The 22,076-nt window shown below is 38.3% G+C and overlaps 1 pseudogene; it reads left to right on the forward strand.

Annotated features, from left to right (window-relative positions):
* LOC122643782 overlaps nt 1-22,076 on the forward strand; it is a 113,020-nt pseudogene that overhangs the window by 79,451 nt on the left and 11,493 nt on the right.

The following is a 22,076-nucleotide window of genomic DNA, read 5'->3' on the forward strand; positions in this document are numbered from 1 at the left end:
GGCCTCAACTTCTATTGGAAAAGAATCCAAACTCCAAAGGTGAATATGCAGGCCAAACAGTATTTCATTATGCAATCAGCCACCGCCAAGAAAAGATTTTCAGTCTCATCCATCAGCTTGGCCCAAATATGGATGATCTTGCTAAGTGTGCGGATGATTCATCAAACTACATGTCACACCTAGCCGCGAAAAAAGCACCTGTTGACAGGCTCAATCAAGTTCCTGGTGCAGCTCTCCAAATGCAACGTGAGCTACTTTGGTATAAGGTACATATATATATATATACCTCATTTTAATTTCCTTCCTTAATTAATTGCTTCTTCGAGATATCGGTTTTTATAGTCTTTCCTTTTAGTAGCTGCAGTGCCCTCCTATTGATGGCATTGTTGTAGTTGGGAGTGTTCCTTCTCAGCTTTATTGTATTTGTGTCTGGCTTTGGCCAGTTTTTTAATTGTACCCTGCCTAAACTACCTAGATTGTGTTTCTTTTTATTTATTTATTTATTGAATATTTTCTTTTTTTTTCTGTTCATTTTAGGAAGTGGCAAATATTATGCCATCCATCCATGAATTATTTGAAAACAATGATAAGCAAACACCAGGAATTTTATTCACTGAGGAGCATAAAGAGTTAGTACAAAATGGAGCTGAATGGATGAAGGATACAGCAGCACAATGCATGGTGGTAGCAACACTAGTTACTACGATTATGTTTGCAGCAGTGTTTACCGTACCAGGTACTAAGGAGAGTGATACAAAAGGATCCAATTACTTACATGGCAAGTTTCCTATAATATTTGTTACATCAAATATACTAGCGCTTTGCTCTTCAGTTGCTTCAATGTTGATGTTTCTAGCCATAATTACTTCAAGATATGCACAAGAAGACTTCTTAAGCAGTTTGCCTCAGAGGTTGATGATGGCCCTTTTCCTTCTTTTCATTTCTATAGTGGGGATGATGATAACGTTTGTGGCAGCTATCTTTTGTATGCTTCCCTACAATGTTCTATGGGTCTCCTTGCCAATTGTCGTTCTAGCAAGTATCCCAATCTCTTCATATGCTTTGGTTCAACTTCGTCTTATCATACAATTGTATTTTGCCTCAACCTTGTCAAATAGCTTCTGGAATTGAAAATAAGTATATACGAACGTGTGGTAGTTTACTATTACTGGTGTGTTGTAGCTAGAAGGGACATTAATAAGAGAATTAATTTGCAATGTATAATTAGGTATAAATTAAGTGTGTCTTGTTAATTTGTTGTAAACCTTTGAGTTGATTGGATGGAATTAATTTATATACCCCATTAGTGCTATTTTAAAATACTCAAAATATGAGTGATTTATGTGTTTATTTTTGCTATAATTCTTCTATGTAATAAGAGATTATATATCTCCATTATCTCTCTCTCTCTCTCTCTCTCTCTCTCTCTCTCTCTCATTAAAAGGTTGAATTTTCTGAAAGAAACTATTCCAATTTGCTCTTGGTTGAAGAATCCATGGATCCACAAAATCTATATCAATCCTTAATTTCGGTGCCTATGAATTACATGGATCCATGGTCTGGTCAAGAATCTGACCAACCCCAAAATCTGCGACCTTATTAAGGAGATGGATCTACATCCTCTCCTTCCATTAGTTATACTCCCATCCTACTTCCATGAGTTCTCGTTGCATCACCTATCTTTAAGTCCATCCAGCGGCTCTACTTAGAAAAATTCAAACTTTTTTGAATTTTTTATGAGACCTGTCTGGACCACCAGAAACCCCAAAATAACCCAACCCGACCGGTTCAATCTCGAATATTTTTCCTATACTATTCCTTGCCCAGTACATGTTGAACACACAGTGCAGATGACAGTGACTGTGTGTTGGTTGTCATTGTTGTCAACACAGTGCATGTGTGTTGTTGGTGTCAACACAATGCATCTTGGTGTAATTACAGCGCTCAGGCCAGTTCAGGCAGTGACTGGATAGTGTCCCCACCATTCCCAGTAGTTTTTATAATGTTTGAAATAGCAGTGATATCATTACAAGGGTTTGGCAGTGTATACAGAGGTCCCATAGTGTTTGGGAGTCATACAGGGGCATTTTGGTCATTTGACAGTGACGTGACATGTTGGCAATGATGCTAGAGCATCCGGGGATTATGTAGCAGCATGAGATTGTTCAGTGCAGTGTTTGGAAGCCTTAAACAGCCTTGGGTGAAGGCTAGGTATATTAAGAATGTTGATTTCATAGGTTTCCGCACTGGCAGCATGTTCGTCGGTATTTTTGGAAGATATAATGACAGAACTAGATGGAGCATTCCACATGAATATTTTCGTTCGTCGAGTCCTCTTCTAAATGCAATTGGAATCGCGCAATTCCGAGTTCGGACGGCGAAGTTACATTAATTCCCATTTGGTCACCTAAAATGAAGGGCATTTTAGTCAATCCGAATTGTTTTTGGGTTTCCTGAGAATATCAGTAAGGATTTTGCTGATGTGGCTATTTTTGATTGGTAGTGCTCATCGTCACGGACACATGGCGGCAAACGGCGCTCAAATCGGAGCTAAAATGAAGAAGTTATGGCCTAGATTCCATTTCGGTCTCCTTGGTTGGTTGAAGCTGCAGAAGATTCCGATCGACAAGATCACATTCAACTGAGATTTTAAAATTTGAATGTGCGGTCTAGATTAATTCAGATCTGTAGACCCTGTGGTCACTGATTGAGTGTGACGCCTCTGTAGTGAAGCCGAAGAAAGATTCTCTTTGGGAGGATCTCATGAGCCTTATTATTTCAAGATATAAATGATGAAGATCCAACAGTCTAAAAGCTTTCCCGCCTTCACCGACAGATATAACGGTTCGCAATCCGCCGTACGAAACAGCCAATAGGAGCGCGAAACGTCGCCTGCTATGTCAGCCGTTGACGATTGACTTGCTGACACGATCTGAAGCGATCTGACGGTCTCAAGTTCTATGATTCTGATCCAGCGATTTTGGCTGTGCTCGATACTGTACGTGTGCTACACAGAATCAAACTGCACTAAGGTGTTGCTCGTGCACGCATAACTCTCCCTCGAGATTCTATTTTGAGCTCTACCAATGGTCCAAATTCTAAACCTGATATCTCACTCATCCAATGGCCAAATGAGGTGAACTTTTTTTTGATTTTGGGTGCTTTTTTGAGATCTATCCATTTCTGTGCTGAGAGAACAGAGAAGAGAAGCAGAAGTCGCCGGAAATAGGATTGCAGCCCTAAGAGGTGTTGTATGCATCTAAGATTTGAGTCTCCCTTTCTATCTCATGTCTCCAGCCCTTCTTTGATGCCAATGATGTTCTGAAATCATGGAACCAAAACTTCTTTAGGTGGTTGTAGCCAAGAAGGAAAAGGGAAAAGAGAAAAGGAAGAAGAAGAGAAGAAAAAAAAGAAGTTTGAAGCCCCATCTCAAGCCCCAAATCTCTGATTCCGTGGAGGAAACAAAGAAGAAAAGAAAGAAGAAAAAGGGAAAAGAAAAAAGGGGGAGAAAAAGAAAAGGAAAAGGAAAGGACAGGAAAAGAAAAGAAAAGAAAAGAAAGGAAAAGAAAGGAAAAGGGGAGAAGAAAGTGGTTTTCTCCATTGCTAGAAATCACTCCAGAGCATCAGTGATTAAGCATACTTGAAGATTTCAGTTCTCCATCAAATTGGGAGAAGTTGAAGATTCCAGTGAGCTACCAGAGTTGCCAGACTCCATCATCGGATACTAGGAATCAGAGACATTGCATGGTTGTGAGAATTTCTATCTCTTGACTTTGTAATTTTTCTATTTCGGTATTCATTGTATATGCTAGCAGTAGGGCTGCATGTTGAGATCTATGCTAGATGTGCGTGACATTGTAGGGCATTCATATAAGCCCAAGTATTTTTGTTGAGTTGTCCAGTTGCATCTGGACACAATGTTGGTTACTAGTAGGTGCTAGAAAACCATTGGGGTAACACCCTTGTCTCTATACTTAGAGATAGAAGCAGGTCTGATGTCCTGAGTCATAGGTGTGACTAAAACATCATCTGCCATGGGTGCGGCCTCTCAATTTTATGCTGAAAAAATTAGTGATGAGTAGATGCTGAGGTCTAAGTGACCATTACTCCGTGCACGTAGGCAACTTACTGAAGCACGTATTTCTCTGTGTTGTGGATGCTTGTTTGCTTGCTTTAGTTAGAAGTGCATTTCTATAGGATGGGTATATACACCTGGTAGAGCCTTTGAGTCTGACTGGGATGTGTACACGACTTTGTGGTTTGTATTTAGATCCTCCAGTTGTGTTTGAGTCAGTGTGCTTGAGTGAGGGATCTCCAACAATTGATATAGCATCTCTTGGCAGCACTTTGTTTAGCAGCTCTTGACAGCAGTATCAGTGATTGTGGTTGTATGTGACTGTGTCAGGATTGCTAGTTAGAGTGTGGTTGTGTGCATGTTTGTCTTTTGAGAAGACTATGTGGTTAGTTGTGGCGAGTGTTAAAGATCTCAACAGGTGATCTAGGAGGTGAACCTGTTGGAGGGAAAAATTTTTATAGTCTACTGATTCACCCCCCCGCTCAGTGGCCATCACTGTTCAACAGTACAGTGGTCTAACTCCTCTCATAAGGAGATGGAAATGATGCTTTAACCTTCCTCGGGCAGTGTGTTCGGGCAGGGGGTTAGGTCGTCATTTCCCACTCCCTATGAGAGGAATTGGACCACTGTATGGGGCAAGGAACAGGAGACGATAATGATCCTTCAATCTCACCCTAAACTAAACCCATTTCTAACCGAACTAAACCCACTCAAACTAAACCCATCTCCATTTCACTCATCCCCATTTCATTTCGAACCGAAAAGCCCTAAAATCTGCCCTGTTTGAGTATTTGACCGTAACTCTTATTGACCGTGGCTCTGCAACAACCGACACTCTTCCTCTCAAGGTTTCAACAGAGAACTGAGTTTGAAATGCTTGGACAGAAAGAAAAAAGCTAGGGATGAAGCATGCGTTCTTTGCTTACTATTTTCTATTTTGGATTGGGACATTAACCCAGAAATTTCATTGTTCCCTTTTGATATTGTATGTGATTTATCAACATATCATCTTTCTGTAACAACTGTTTGGACTGATATCCTCCAAGAATCTGGGGGAAACGATGATCTCATGTAGTACAATAAAACTTGTTTTGTGAATAATGATCTTTATAGTTCATTATACAGAGAAATACGCAGTAGCAAGACACAAGCACATAAGATTAAAATCGACTTGAAAACGGTGAAGTGTTTATGAACATCTCTCTTTCATTCTCACTCTTTTGCAAGTAATAAGTTGCAGATATTTACAATCGAGAATGGAAAGTATATCTAGAATATTTACAGTTTCACATCCGATTTCCACTGCCCTTCCTCTGTTCTTCCAACTATTCCCAAATTTAGTTTCCATCAACAGAATTGGGTTTACCGACTTCCTTACTGTCTTCTCATCTCAAATTCCGAGATTTCAGTTTCCCTACTGAAGTATAGAAGCCTTCTACCACAACCTCGGACGAAGCTCAAGAAGAAAATTTTCCACGAAAGGAAGAAATGCTTGCTCTATTGATGCTTTCTCGCACCCTCGTTGGTTCCCATGCATCCGCAAGAGCCACGTTCTCCCACAGAGAATTCTTCCCTCTTTTAAAAAAAAATAAATAAATAAGAACCCATTTTCTTTACACTAGTCCATCATTGTAATGGGATGGTGTCAAAAACTAAGAGAGGTATTTCAAAGCTTCAATTAGTAGAGAGAGAAATAATGAGCTTAGAATTGTGGGTGTACTCTACCATAGTGTGGAGAATTTTTTCTCAGAAATGAAAATTAAAGAAGAGGGATGGTTCGACATACTTTCTGCGTATAGTGATATTATACATTTTTAGCTTAATAGTGGACAATGGGAGAGGAGTTTTGGTGGATGTCGATTTGTATATGAAAGACCTATGTCATTACATGAGGGGATGAAAGAGAGATTTTGCCTGTAAGCAATGGTCACATGCCTGCTTCCCCTCCCCTTCCCCACACCCCCTCCCCCCCCCCCCCCAAAAAAAAAAAAAAAAATCTAATATATCAAGCACTCAAAACCAGTCTAAGATTTGTATAACTGTATGGGGGAGGGATTTACCACACCAATTTGTATTGGTACCTCCCACGCCAAGCTAATGGGCAATAGGAGGGAGTAATGCCTTACAATTCATATACAAGGAGCCGTCATGGTCAAGCAGGAGAGAGAGTGTTAGAGATGGTGAAGTAAGAGAGAGATTGTATAACCATATATACTGATCCTTCATAATCTAGAAATTATCCTATTAGAAGGTCTTGTGGTTTTTTCTTTTATCAAGTAAAAAAGTACACATTGTTTGTAATATTATGTAAATAAATAAATATAAATTAAATTAAAAATTCTTCAATCTAATTGCACTACAATTTAATGTACCCATATGATATTTTTCCGCTATCTAAATTTAAAACTATGATCAAACCTAGACATCCTCTTCTCTCTTGCCCTCTTTTTTAACTCACTTCAGTTTTAAGGAGGGTGCGCATTCATCTCCATCTCATAAGACAAACTGGATCATGTCACTGAAATCTTTTGCATGCTCAGATAAAAAACTGGGGTGGATGGTAAGGAAGGAAAAAGATGAAAAACAAAAAAAAAAAAACATAAAAAAAAACCCTAGTTTTCCTCTTGCCTGGCACGTTAGAAGAGAAAGAGAGTAGTGCGCCATCGCCAAGGTATGTCAGGTAATGGACAAAATTACAGAATCCATCAAACTATCAGTAGGAATTGGCAATTGATGAAACTTTTTCTTTTCTTATCAACACTTGTTGGATCAATATTTGGTAGAAAAACAGTTCTTCATATGGGAGAATGTTTTCTGTGCAGGGCGTAGGCTGCACCCAGACACATGGAGGTGGGCGCAATGACCACCCTGCCCCCCTTGAGTGGCAGGCTCATTCATATATTATGTTAATGTTTGGTGGTCCTATTAATGGTGAAGTATCCATAATCCATGTAGGAGGGCTTTGTTAATTATACTTTGGCTGGGCTTAATTGTGTCATTTAATCCTCTTTTTTCATCTAATTTGCCTTGTAAGTTGCATTCTTGGTCGTCCGTAGAGGTTTTTGTACTTTTTATACTTATTAATAAATCTTACAATTTCTTATTATTATTATTTTTTTTTTTTTTATAGAAAGTGCTATCGGATTGATGCATATAGCCCCTATGCTTAGATACAAGGTTGCGCGAAATGACTGCCACATCCTCAAGAATTTTTACCTTTCCATGGGGGTAAAACGATCATTTTGCGCAGCCTTGTGTGAGTGTGTCTAGGTGTTGGATCTGCATGCTACATGTGATCAAGTAGCATTATTTTCCACCTCCCTTTTTTTAATACAAATTTCATGATAAAAGGAAAGCTTTGTGCATGGTCTAACGTCGGATGGAACAAAAGTTTCCTTCAAATATCAACGACACCCCTTAAATCACGCACAAAGTCCACCCCCAAATTTTATTTAGGCTGCATTTGTTTCGGTGAAAAATTTTACTGTAAAAAATTTCACATGTTGAAAAGTTTTACAATGTGTGTTTCCGTTGAAAACAAATATTGGAAAATTTTTCATCAAACGAAAAATTTTACGTCGAAACAAACATTGGAAAACTAAAAAAAAAAATTGGCAACATGTTATCTTCATATATATATAGGTATGGAAGGACCAAGGGGAACTAATAACCCATCACCGAAAGAAGCTCCAATGTCTATAGGTATGGAAGGACCAAGGGGAATTAATAACGCCACATCGAAAGAAGCTCTTATGTCTATAGATATGGAAGAACCAATGGGAACTAATAATACCTCAACACCGAAAGAAGCTCCTATGTCTACGAAAAGTGAAGAGGCATCATCATCTGTACAGGAAAGTGAAGAGGTTAGCGAGGACGACATTCCTATTTTGAGTGAAGAAAACTATAAGAGTTGGATAGATGATATGGAAAAATTGTTGAAGAAGAAAGGAGTTTGGGATTATGTGGTTGGAGCAAAACGTAAACCTGAAACTATTTTCTGCGAAGAATTTGACGATTGGTGGATGACAAAGAATGCGATTATATCATTATTCAGAAGAAAGTATGGATCTGAGACACTACAAGATATTGACGATCCAGAACTTATTTGGAGCCAATTGGTTAACATGTATGAGTTCACAAGAGGTAATAAGTTAATTATTATATGGTTTCTATACTTTCTACAACATATTAATTTCCTCAACAACTTCGAGATAAATATTTAAAGCCGGGTGGTTTTTAGATGGCTAAATCTTATTAGTTACCTTCCATGGGGCGTGGGTCCCACACCTAACAGGTGGATCCCACAGCTTATAGAGGTTTGGAATCTGTCCCCACTACTCCCCATGTGGGTAGCTTCTGATCCCTACTCGTCTCTCCTTCTTATGTTTTGGCTGTGCTTAGTTTTGTAATATATTATTCCCCTCTTTCATTTAATTTTCCTTGCAAGGTATAACTTCTTGGCCCGGAAGGGGGTTTCTGTCCTTTTTATACTCTCATTAATTTAAACCCTGCAATATTTTGTAAACAATTTATAGGAAAAAGAAAACAACTCTGCCTGGCAGCATGGTCCTAGCCCCAGTCACAAAGGAAGGGAGGCGCAATGACCACCCTGCTTACCTGTGGAAGCAAAAAATTCACTCCTATTGATGATGCTCACGATCCGCTCTTACCTTGGTGGAGGGATCATGCTGCCAGGCAAAGATCTCTTTCCCAAAATTTATTTAGGGGATTGTGATATATAGGGCATCCTTGGAACCAAAAATTTTTTCTGTTTCATTTTTATTTTCTTCATATGTTTTTAGTTATAGAATATATGATTTGCTTTCTTTATATAGGTATGGGAGGGTCGTATAGAACTGTTGCCTCATCATTGGAAGGGGAAGATGTTATTTATGAGGAAAAGGAAGAGAGGTCAAGGGAAAACACTATTAATATTGTTTCTCTGGACAGTGAAGATGAGCTAATCCATGCAGGCATTCCTATTCTAACACAAGAAAACTAGTTATAAGAATTGGAAAGAAGAGATGGAAAAATTCTTGAAGAACAAAGGACCGTGGGATTATGTGGTTGAAGCAAAATGTGAACCGGAAAATACTTCCAGTGAAGAATATTATGAGGATTGGAAACAGAAAAAAGAAAAAATTATATTATTATTCGGAAAAAGGTGTGAAAATAGGACACGACCATATATTGAAGGACTAGACAATATCAATCTTATTTGGAACGAATTGGTTACCATGTTTGAGTTCACATATCCAACAAAAACAGGTAAGTTGTTATACGCTTATTTCTTGAAAGTTAACATATATAGTTTTTAAGTGTAATTAATGCATTCCATCAAATTATGATTTTTTTTTTTTTTTTTTTTTGGGGATGTTGAAATCAAATTAAGTAATTAATCCCTACATTATCTTACAACTTTTTTGGTTAAAAAAAAAAAAAAGAGGGTATAATATGTTACATTATTGAAAAAAACTAATTAAAATACAAGAGCGATTTTGAGATATTTTCAATTTCCTCCTCATCCTAAAAATAAAATAAATTAAAATAAGGGTATATATGGGAGAGGTTTTGTGAACGGTAAACGATCATGTACAGAGTCATCGGATGAAGGTGATGGATACATTAATTGTACGTACACCCTCATCCCCCAATCCAATGATTGTGTAAGCATCATATGTTAAGGACTTGGATCTCATCTTCAAAAGCTAGCTATTAAGGAGAATGTGCCCAAATACCTATTAACCTATTCACATCCCCTTTCATATCCAATGTTGAACTATTCTTTGTGCCTTATGCGTGGATATCCCAATCATATATTGTTAGCAAAACCGCGTTTAAAACTCCGTTTTAAACATGTTTATGTTTTTTACAGTTTTAAACACGTTTCTCGTTTATTTGGCGTTTTTTAAGACTTTGGACTTAACTGACCATACCTCTCTCTCTCGAACTCTGATCGGCTTGATTCATTCATCGACGTAAACATGACTCGAAGGACTACATTTTTCATGATATCACCTTCAACTCAAAGTCAATGCATGGATACCGGAAATAGACGTATGTATTTCAAATCAAAATCCCTCAATTTATATGAGAATAGTGGCGTTTTTTTTGGTTCCATTGTTTTGAAACATAAACGTTTAAAACCCGTATCGTTCGTTTTCCGTTTTATACCGCTTTCTATTTCTTTGACCTTTTTTGTAATTTTTTACCGTTTAAAACCCGTACCGTAAAACTCCTTTTTATTGCCGTTCCCGATTTTACTAACTATGATCCCAACATCATGCATGTATGGCCGTGCACAAAACTTTTTGCCATCAAAAAAATAAAAAATAAAAAGGACTCAGCAGCATGTACTTTAATTAATTACCTACCTTGACTGCGCGCAGGCCAGATGATGAAGGGGATGAAGAATAGCACAAATTACACATGGTGTATGCCTTTAGACAAAGCTATTGTTGATGGTAATTGGAAGAGTGTCTCTGAGTTACTCTCAAAACATAATAAGGAAGCTCTTATTAAAGCCAAGCTCACATCAGAAGGAGAACTTCCTCTTCAAGTGGCAGTTGAAAAGGAATTTTTAAGAATTATGTCTCCACAACTTCTATCAAAAGAAGGGAAAGATGGGAAAACAATTCTGCATATTGCTGCTGTAGGTGGGAACAAAGAGATCGTCAAAGCCATCGTAGAAAAGGATGAGAAACTAGTGTTGATCAAAAGCAAATTCTACAACTACAAAATCCCAATCTTGGAAGCCGCAATTCTCAGCAGAAAAGATGTGGTGACTTATCTTTACGACATCACCATACGCCAATATGCTGCTGCTGCTGCTGCAGGTAATCAGAATGAAGAAGACCTGATCACACTCCCCTCAATTCTTACTTATCTAATTTCTGGTGATTTCTATGGTAATTGAGTAACTCTTTATCTTCCCTTCCAAAATTTCTGAATTTCATCACTCTTCTTAGAACTCCAAGAGTCAACTCGGACAACGTTTTGCTGCTACTCTTGCTGCAGGCAGCCATGGAAATGGGACCTTAAAGGTTATTTTAGAAAATAGAAAAAACCTAAGAGGGTATTTACGAACCAAAGGAAAGGGAAAATGAATTATTCTATTTCCTTGGCTGCCAGCCTTGTAGCCGGCACATTCCTTCAAAACTGAAAAGTTTTGCCCCTTTGGATTTCTTAAAAGAAAATATGGGGTATTGAGTTTTAAACAATGGAAAGTTTGCAATTAATTAATTTATTTATTGTAGGGAAAACTCTTGAACTACTACAAATATACCCACATTTACTCTGGGCTAAGGATCGTAACAATATGACAGCTATGGAAGTACTCTCAAGGAAGCGAACTGCATTTAAAAGTTCATTACCAACCAAACGTGTTGGGAACTTGGGATATTGTTTTGTGTACTCATGTAAATATTTTCTATCATCCATCGATCCATTCTTTTAGCTCAACTCCAAGAAAAGTTTGGAAAATTTTTCATAATTAATATTACAAACCTTTTTTTTTCATCTTTTGGTAGAAGATATTACAAACCTTGCTACGCACTCTATGAAACCATTCCACCACAATATCCGATTGTGTATTGTGGTGTGTACCTACACCCAGACAATTTTCTTATATATTTACTAGTTCGAAGTTCATGTAAACCCCATGTTTTGAGAAAATTACAATCACACCTAGTTTGAGTAACGACGTTAACATAAAACTTTGGAAAAAGAAAACACAAATATACCATTTTAACCCTGTTATATCCCTCATATAAGCCATCCCATATGTTTAGAATCCCATTTACTTGATGTTGATGACCTGCAAACAACATTGAACCCTTGAAGACCTGCAATACCATCTACTCATATTAGAGACATACACACACAGAAATACAACAAGGATACTATACATAGATGGCTGATAATATAAGAAACACAACTAACAATATTACGATCTTATCTCGCCAATACTCCCCCTCAAGTTGGAGCGAAGATATCATAGGAGGTTAACTTGTTCATCATATCTTGAAATGAACCCTTGGGCAAGGCCTTTGTGAAAATATCAGCGAGTTGGACTTCATTGCGAATGTATGGAGTTTCAATTGTTTTATCTTGATCCTTCTCCCGCACAAATGGAGTTTCAATTGTTTTGTCTTGAACCTTCTCCTGCACAAAATAACAGTCCACCTCTATGGGAAACATCAATTTTCCGACCTTGAAACTTCTCCATAGGAGATGTGTGATTGAGGATCTTACTGGGAAGCCGATTATATTTTTTTAATTCTTTTTTTAGGAGGGGGGGGAAATAGGGAGGAGGGAAAGTACCAGCCAAGAGACTCGAACTCGAAACCTCCTGCTGAGCATGGGCATAAAGTGCACCACGGCTCACCAACTGCACTAGGCAGCTGTTGGTTACTAGAAAGCCGATTAATTAAATAACAACTTATAAGAATGGCGTCAATGCAATATGATTCGCATAAATGGCCGGAGAACAATAGCGCCCGAGTCACCTCAAGAAGATGACGATATTTCTGCTCAGCGACTCCATTTTGATGAGGAGTGCCAATACAAGAGGTTTGATTAATGATCCCCAAGCTACGGAAAAAAGACTGAAAAGGATGCTTGGTGTATTCTGCTCTATTATCTGTGTGTAACCTTTTGGTGCAAGTAATCAACTAATTTTGAACCATATGACAAAAATCACAAAACAAAATAAGCACTTCACTTTTAAATTTTAGCAAATAAAGCCAAGTAGAGTGTAACTTATCGTCAATAAAAGTAACAAAAAAATTTGTAACCATACTTAGAGTCAACAGGGGCACTCCCCCAAACATCTGGGTGCACAAGTTCAAATAAATCAGTTGAAACATGAGTACTTTAAGAGAAGGTAATCTGTGTTGGTTAGCAAAATGACATGGATCACAGTTAGTAGAATCATGAGATAATGATAAGTCAAGAGATTTGAACACCCCATCTGATGGGTGACCCATCCGCAAGTGCCATAACCAAGAGAGATCTTTTTTTTTTTTGGTAAGCATAACCAAGAGAGATCAATAGTATTTTTTTCTTGCAACAAGTGCATCATGGTGAAGATCTAAAACATAAAGACCATCGCAAAGTCTCCCTTCACCACCTTCTTGGTGACACGATCCCGAAAGAGCACATTTTGCGGAGAAAAAATAACATTGCAATTCCATTCTTTAGTACATTTGCTAATGAATAACAAACTAGACTATAATGAAGGAACAAACAATGCATCTGAAATATTCGAAAAAATTTCGAAACTGCCCAACACCTTGAGTTGGAACCTGGACACTGTTAGAAACAGTAATGGGAAGATGTTGACCATTAGGTATAGTTGCGAGAGAGAACTGAAAAAGCATGAGCATACCAGATGACTTGGCTAGTATATGGCTGGGATTAAAATCTTCTGCAATGCGGGCATCTGGCGGGGCACTACAATGTGCCCCGAGAGCTCGACGCGTTGGAAGAAGCTTCATCCAACTATGCAAGCTCAATGCAAGGCAGTTTTTTTTTTTCCTTTTCTTTCTTCTCAAGCTCGGCACCATTGGATGTCGCATCTTCCACGTATCGAACTCTCAGGCCCACACTGCAGTGCATCGCCAGATTAGGACACTACAGAGGATTTTTCTTTTTCCCCTAGTGAAAACTTGCACCAAATACCTACAAAAGATAAAAAGGCACACAGTCAATCAAATATGGATTAATTCAACTCTGAAGATGGCAGTTTGTCAGACCTTCTTCATCGGAGATTCGATGTATTTGGAAGATTGCCTTCATCGGAGATGTAAGGGTTTGCAATGAATAAGACTCAACCCCTAACTGACTTGTCTTCAATTTGGGGTTTTGCAAAGAAAGGTAAAACGGATAAGTGTGCCCTTCTTCAAGGGTAGTTTGGTTATTTAGTAAACTCTAATCTGTAGACGCCATCACTTAACAGGGACTAATTAACGGAGTGGATCTAACTGTTATAAATTTATAAAAGTGGGAGACATTTTGTAATTTTTTCAAAACGTGGGGTTTACGTGAGTTTGAGGCTAGTTCCAGGGGAGGTACTAGTGTTTTACTATATGTGTGTGTGGGGGGGTGGGGGGGGTGTTACACTACCACACGCTTTTTTTGGGTGAAGAGAAGAAGGTGAAGAGACCCCTACACCAAGAGGGTATTATCTATCGCACAGTGTGGCTTGTTAACAAACATTTTTTTTTTAATTCATTTTCTTGATCTATGAATCCAAATACGTGATCGTATGATTCAAAACTAGCAAGTTCACTTTCTAATCAATCATAATTTCAAGTGCAAAATTCTCTCTATATGTATTAATATAGTTAATTGGACCAGTGCTAGATGTCCAAGTCGACGCCAAAAATTTTTGTTGCAACACGAAAGGAGACGTAGAAAATTCTTTCGATGCCAATGGAAACAACACTCAAGTCTCTCTCTCTCTCTCTCTCTCTCTCTCTCTCTCTCTCTCTCTCTCTCTCAACTGGCTTAGATCATAAAATTTTTATCCTCTCAGAGTTCGGTGCACTGCCCAATACACCCATACACTGTTGACGGGCAGTGCACCTTTAAAGTGCATGCATCCGATGGTGCATGCACGGTGCACTAACACTTGAGAGGATGAAGATCTCATCCCTTTTCAAGCAGCAGTTCTTAGTTGAGTTTAAACTCAATACGACTTACCTCACATTATTTTGAATTATAAATTCCATAAGTTTGCATCATATGAATGCTGTTAAGGTTGTTAAGTTTTCTTTCTACTATCCCTCAAAGAACGAGCCCATCTAACCTACAGATCCCAATAACGAGCCCATGTCTTGGCCCATTTACAGCACTGACCTGATCATGAGGTTGATAATTGCATTTTGAAGAGAATGAACTACAAATATTTTTCTAAACTTGCTAATAGTCTTTCTTAGTAATAAATATCCTAATAAGAATATTTATTTCCTTCTGATGCAGGAAATATCAAATGTGGGCTCTGCACAGTTACAAATTGTGTTATTTTTCAGTTTTGTAAGGGTCTATTTCAGAATGCACTTATGAAGCTAGGTGAGAATTAATTGAAGAGAATACCTTCAACATCATCATCCATATCTACGTAGTTACTTAGGGGTATCATAGCATCTAGGGGTGAGACAAGGTCGGGTTTCTTAAAACCCTAGTCCAACCCCGAGTACTCTTTGCTCAACCCAAGCCCAACCCGGCCCTAGTCAGACTGACATATCTCAGCCCAGCCCATCCTGGCCCTGATTGACTCTGATCGGACCAGGCTGACTCTGATTATTGCTAGGGCCTAGTTGCCCTAATTGACTAGTCTCATGCGATTGAGTATTAGTTTGTTTCATACTCAATTGACTATTAGACTTTTCTTTGGGTTAAAAACTTAGTCCAATCTAAAAATTTTAAATATTTTTGTTCAATAGATAATTAACCTTTTTTACTTTTTTTGGTAAATCAATAGATACTTAAATATTAAACAAAAGTTGCAAAATGTAATCAAATAAATTGTAAAGCATAACCCAAAATAGGGCCGGGCCTGGCTGGGCCCGAGGCCTCAACCCTGCCCCAGCCCGATCCTAACCTTGGGCCTGAAAATTTCAACCCTAACCCGCCCTCAGGGTTGGAAAATCCAGCTCAGGCCCTGTTCGGGCTCAAGACGGGCTCGGGTCGACAGGGCCAAACTTACACCCCTAATTGCATCCTTATAAAGACCATCAACATATCCATGAAAGTTTACTCTTGCCTACATATGCGTCCACTGGTAGTGCCGAGTTGCAAGTACATCTACGAAGAGAAGTTAAAGCATTATGGAGCTTCTGAGCTACTAAAAGAAGTATGGAGGCTAATATCACAACTTGATGACCTTGGGCCTGTGGTGAATGAATTGGCTAATGCAATGTTTCAAGCAACCGAGAATGGGATTGTTGAATTTATCGAAGAGTGTATCAATAACTACCCTAAACTTCTATTGCAATTACAAAATAACGATGGCCAAACAGTTTTTCTTTGTGCAATCAACAATCGTCAGGAAAAGATATTTGGGCTTATCCGTCATCTAGGCCCATCAACGATGGATCATTTTTCCCGTTTATGTGATGCATTTGGAAACAGAATGTCACATCTAGCTGCAAAAATAGCACCAATTCAGAGGCTCAATCAAGTTCGTGGTGCAGCTCTCCAAATGCAACGTGAGATACTTTGGTATAAGGTGTGTGATTTTTCTTTTTCTTTCCTTAATTGCTTCTTCCATGCATGCGGAGATTTTAATTTCCTACTTTGGAATGCTGATCGAGGAAACACCCCTTTTAGATCCTCTAATGTCGAGCTGCCTGGTAAGACCCTACTGCCTAGACATTCCAAGGCGGTGCTTATCCCCTACATTACCTAGAATTTATAACAAGGCAATTCTAGTCATCATTTTGAAACTTCCTCTTCTTCTCTTCATTTTAGGAAGTGGAAAGTATTATGCCCTCCGTCAATGACATGTACGAAAACCACAAAAAAGAAAAACCAAGAATATTATTCACGGAGGAACATAAAGAGCTAATAAAAGATGGAGCAACATGAATGAAGGATACAGCAACACAATGCATGGTGGTAGCAACACTAATCAGTACCGTTATGTTTGCAACAATGTTTACCATACCAGGTGGTCATACAAAAGGAGGAGGAGATTACATACAAGGCAAGTTTCCTATAGTTTTTGTCATATCAATTATATTAGCACTTTGCTCTTCCGTCGCTTCACTGTTGATGTTTCTAGCTATTATTACTTCACGATATGCGGAAGAAGACTTCTTGTCAACTTTGCCTCGGATGTTGATGTTGGGCCTTTCATTTCTCTTCATCTCTATAGTGGGGATGATGGTAGCCTTTGTGGCTGCTATCTTATTTATGCTTCACTATGATGTTCGTCTAAGGGTCTACTTTCCAATAATCATTCTAGCAAGTATCCCAGTCAGTATCTATGCTTTGGTGGAACTTCCCCTATTCATTCAAGTGATGTTTACCACATCTTCGTCATATGTATTTGGGAAAAGAACATTAAATAAGTATGCTTCAATGGGCGTAAAAGTACTTTACCATTGGTGTGTTGTAGAGGGAAGAACAATATATAAAATTAAGTGTGCAATGTATAATTAGGTATAAAGTGTGTCTTGTTTGTTATAAAACTTTGAGATAATTGGTTGAAATTAATTTATAAACATCTGTAGGTAATGCATTTTTATACATTGGGCCTTTGGCGATGTTGATTAGGGCCCACCTGACTCTCGTAGTGATCGTATGGCAAAAATGACCATTTTACTCATTGGTATAATTTCAAGGAGTACCCAAACCTTCCCAAATAGAAAAAAAAAAAAAAAAAACTCCTATTATACCCTTATTTAACCCTTTTGAATCCGTACGCAAAATTTCATCCGAATCCAACGCCATCTATGAAAAATGACCGTTTTGCCTTTGGTATCATCTCAAAATCCAAATTTTTTTTATTTAAATCAAAACTCTTGGAATAACCTTATTTAGCTATTTTGAGTCTATGCAAAATTTCATTCAAATCTGATGACTTTTGGTCTCCATCAAATGCTAAACGATCATTTTGCCCCTATCATAATGTCGATCTAAATCTTTATAATTTGAGCTGAAATTCTTATTATACCCTTATTTATCTAATTTGAGCTAATGTGTAAAATTATGTCAAATCCAATGATGTTTTTAGTCTCCATCCAATGTGAAATGACCATATTCCCCCCTCCCTTGTTTCAGAGGGGGGGGGTGAGAAATAGCCTGAATGAGGGATTTGTTTGCCCTCAAATATCTTGAAATGTAGTATGATGAAAACATTGCCTGAGTCATTTTCTAACGAAATAATTCTCAAAAAATGCCAAGACAGAAATTGGGAATACACAGAAATACACCCCATTGAAAAACATTGCGTATTTTAAACCAACACTGAAAATAGGGTTGGCCCAAAACTACATATTCCAGTAGCAGAAAATTGGGTCTAGCCCAAAACCACAAAGCCAAATTGCTAAATACAGGACTGGCCCAAGTGACTAAACTTTGCATTGAAATAAAGATGTTTGGACCAATCACAACCCTAGCTTTGAGGGATAAGAGTTAGAATTAGCAGAATTTGGGACAATGCGACTGAAAGAGCCAGATTGACATTGAGAAGGTGGTATAGAAGTAGCAGAAGAACTTGATTGCGCCGCTGTAATTGGCAGGCTAAAGCAGCATTGAATCCGCATACGACTTTCCTCTACTACAGAGGCAGCTAGAAGGCGGTGGAAAAAGTTGGGAGAAGAAGAAGAAGAAGAAGACATGGGAGAAGGGAGAATTTCTTCACCTTCCACTAATTTCAATGCTGAATTTCCATGACTTGGGCCCATTTGTTCAAAAATGTTATACGAATTATTTACACACAGGTAGTTACCAAACTTATTTTTCATTCTACAATCTATTGTGAGAAAAATCTGATGTACCTGATCCTTCTAGAACTTTCACAGGAAAAATATTCGAATTATTTAGGATTGAGTTCCTTTAATATTTCAGTGCCTGTAGTTCCAGTTCAATGATGCCCATCTCCCCATGGTGGATTCAATCTATTATGATCATAAAGATCAAAATCCTATCAACAGAAATAGAGGGTTCACAAACCCAGCATGTTGAAGTTTTGAACACCACAATTAATCCACAATCTACAAGTCTGATCAGCCCCAAATTAACAGTATTAATAGGTCTCCTTAGGATCTTCAATACCCCAAAAGTTGTTATCAATCCAACAGTAGGATGGAGAGATATCGTATGAATACGAAAATTGTAACTAGATTTCAGAATTAGCAACCTAGCTGTAACTTCACATCAATACAGTAACTAACCATCACTACAAGTGGGGATTGATGACTGGGAAAATTCCCCACAATAGGCTATAGATCTGATGGTGAAGTGAGTAGATAGTAACAAAGGCCTGAAATTAGCAAGTAGGAACAGATTAGAAGCTTACTAAGTTGTAGCAAATCTGGCAACTGGATGGAGTTGAAACTCAGGTCAAAGGAGGGATTCCAGCATTAGAAGAACTCTTCTAAGTTTCACACTTTCACGAGGATCTATACGCTAGATGGATGGATGGACAGATGCAAGGAGAATGTATGTTGCTGCAACAAAACTACACAGCAGGATACCTCAGAGTATGTAGTTGCAACTAACAAGACTCCAACAGTACCTCTTGTCAACAAAAATGGTTCCTTCATGTTAGTACAACAGAACAGTATTCACAGCTCCAGTGAAAAGTACCGAATAGCTTCAGTATGATCCCATAGTTGCAGAAAAACCGAATAGAAACAAAGGGAAGAAAAAAATATAGAAGGGGAAGAATAAGAAAGGGATATGACCAAGGCCTCTCACCTATGGCCTTGGTCAGTCTCTCGCTGACCTTGGTCTCACACCATAGCTGAATCCCACAGTAACCAAAGCAAAGTTTCTTTTTTTTTTCAACACTCGAATTGTGGGCTCTATTCTGCCCTTTAATCCCAACTTAATGGGGTCGGCTACATGGATCCTTGCAAAGACTCAGACTAAAAAAACTAAAGGGAAAGAGCATATCATCTGCAGAAAACACAATAAAGCCACCTAAAAGGGGTCGGCAACATGTATCGAGGTCCTCCAAACATCTCTATTCGAGGCCATGATAGAGAGGAGGCCCAAACTATGCATGTCTTTCCTCACTACTCCTTAAGGTCATTTTAGGTCTGCCCCTAGCTCTTTTAGATCCTTTAATCTGAATCAAGTCACTCCTCCGAACTAGAGCATCCCAAGGCCTCTATAGAAATGACCATGCCACCACAAACAACTCTCTCGTAGCTTCTCATGTATAGGGGCTACTCCCAACTCCTCTCTAATGCGGTCATTCCTAACTTTATCCCTAGTCTTGCCACACATCCATCTCAACATCCTGATCTCCGCCACATTTATTTTATCAATGTGCCGCTTCTTCACTGCCCAACATTCCGCACCATACAACATGGCTGGTCAAATGGTTGTCCTATAAAAATAAAAAATTAACAAAAAAAAAATGGTTATCCTATAAAATTTTCCATTGAGTTTTAAAGGAATATGTCAATGACACAGAACGCCGCTTGCACCTCTCTACTTCAACCATCCTATTTTAATTATTTGAGAACATCATCCTCTATATCGCCTTCTTTATTTACGATAGAGCCCAGATAGCTGAAAAATCACTTAGAGGTATCTCTTTATCCTCGATATTGACCACCTCAATCGCCAACATGGTGTGGCTAAAGTTGCACGCCATGCACTCTGTCTTTGATCTACTTAAGACCTTTTGATTCCAAAGTAGATCTAGACAGCTCCAACTTGGAATTAATCCCTATTTTTGTCTCGTCCACCAACACAACATGATCAGCAAAAAGCATACATCAAGGGACCTCATCTTGAATGTCTCGTATTAAATCATCCATGATAAGCACAAATGAGTAAGGGCTTAAGGATGATCCTTGATGTAGCCCAAGCGTAATTGGGAACTCACCACCATGACCCCCTGCAGATCTTACGCTAGTCACCACACCATCATACATATCTTTAATTATGTCTCTTCTCTAGTGTGCGCCAAATTAGGTCTCTACGGATTCTAGCGTAGGCTTTTTCTAGTTCAATAAAGACCATATGAAGATGATACGTGCAAGATAATTTGAAGATAAAATAAAATACAATAGAAATAATAGGAGAGAAAGAGAGGGGGAGACAGATAAATTTGGGGATTTACAGACGAAGCCGCCAGACGTCCTAGCACAATTGGGAGATTGCCAATCCTCTTCTCAAGATAACTCTTAAAAGATAATTTAGGGGATAATAATCTGCTAGTATTTTCATTTATAATCACTATTAAATAGGGTTGAATAGCCGTTACATAACTTACAACTCATGACTCCTTCCACATCTAAATAACTAACCCACTAACACTGATAGTTATCCTAACTAACTCACACTCAATACTAACTCACGCACAACACAAACATAATAATTAATAAATATAAAATAATAGTTAATATATATAAATAATCGTATAATTAGGTACGTAACAACTCCTTCCCCTCAAAATTGTCCTTGTCCCCAAGGAAGATAAGGGAAAAATAAAATTTAAATAATCCACCCAGATCCCAAATCTTGGTATAGCAATTTTCGAAGACAATGCAACACAACTTGTGGTTTTGGATGGAGAGCCTCTTCTTCATCTTGCACGGTTGGAAGGTCACCTTGTTGTTGCCATAGAACATAGGAGGATATTCCCATATAGACCCAGGATGGTCGATTTCCTCCACCGCGCCTGGCTCTAATGCCATTTGATACGTGCAAGATAATTTGAAGATAAAATGAAATAAAATAAAAATAATAGGAGAGAAAGAGAGGGAGAGAGATAAATTTGGGCCTTTACAGACGAAATTGCCGGACATCCTGGCACAATTGGGAGGCTGCCAATCCTCTTCTCAACTCTTAAGAGATAATTTATGGGACAATAATCTGCTAATATTTTTATTCATAATCACTATTAAATAGGGCTGAATAGCTGTTACATAACTTACAAGTCATGGCTCCTTCCACATCTAAATAACTAACCCACTAACACTGATAGTTATCCTAACTAACTCACATTCAATACTAACGCACAACACAAACATAATAAATAATAAATATAAAATAATAGTTAATATATATAAATAACCGTATAATTAGGTACGTAACAGAAGATCCTTCTTACCCTATCTATACCTCTCCATGAGTCTCCGAAGTAAGAATATAGCTTCCTTGTGGATCCACCAGGCATAAAGCCAAATTGGTTCTGGGAAATAGTTGTTTCCTTTCTTAGGTGGGTCTCAATAACCCTCTCCCATAACTTCATCGTGTGGCTCATTAGCTCTATGCCTCTATAGTTATTGCAGCTTTGAATATCACCTTT

The sequence above is a fragment of the Telopea speciosissima genome, chromosome 10 (assembly GCF_018873765.1).
Source record: "Telopea speciosissima isolate NSW1024214 ecotype Mountain lineage chromosome 10, Tspe_v1, whole genome shotgun sequence".
In the NCBI taxonomy this organism is placed as follows: domain Eukaryota; kingdom Viridiplantae; phylum Streptophyta; class Magnoliopsida; order Proteales; family Proteaceae; genus Telopea; species Telopea speciosissima.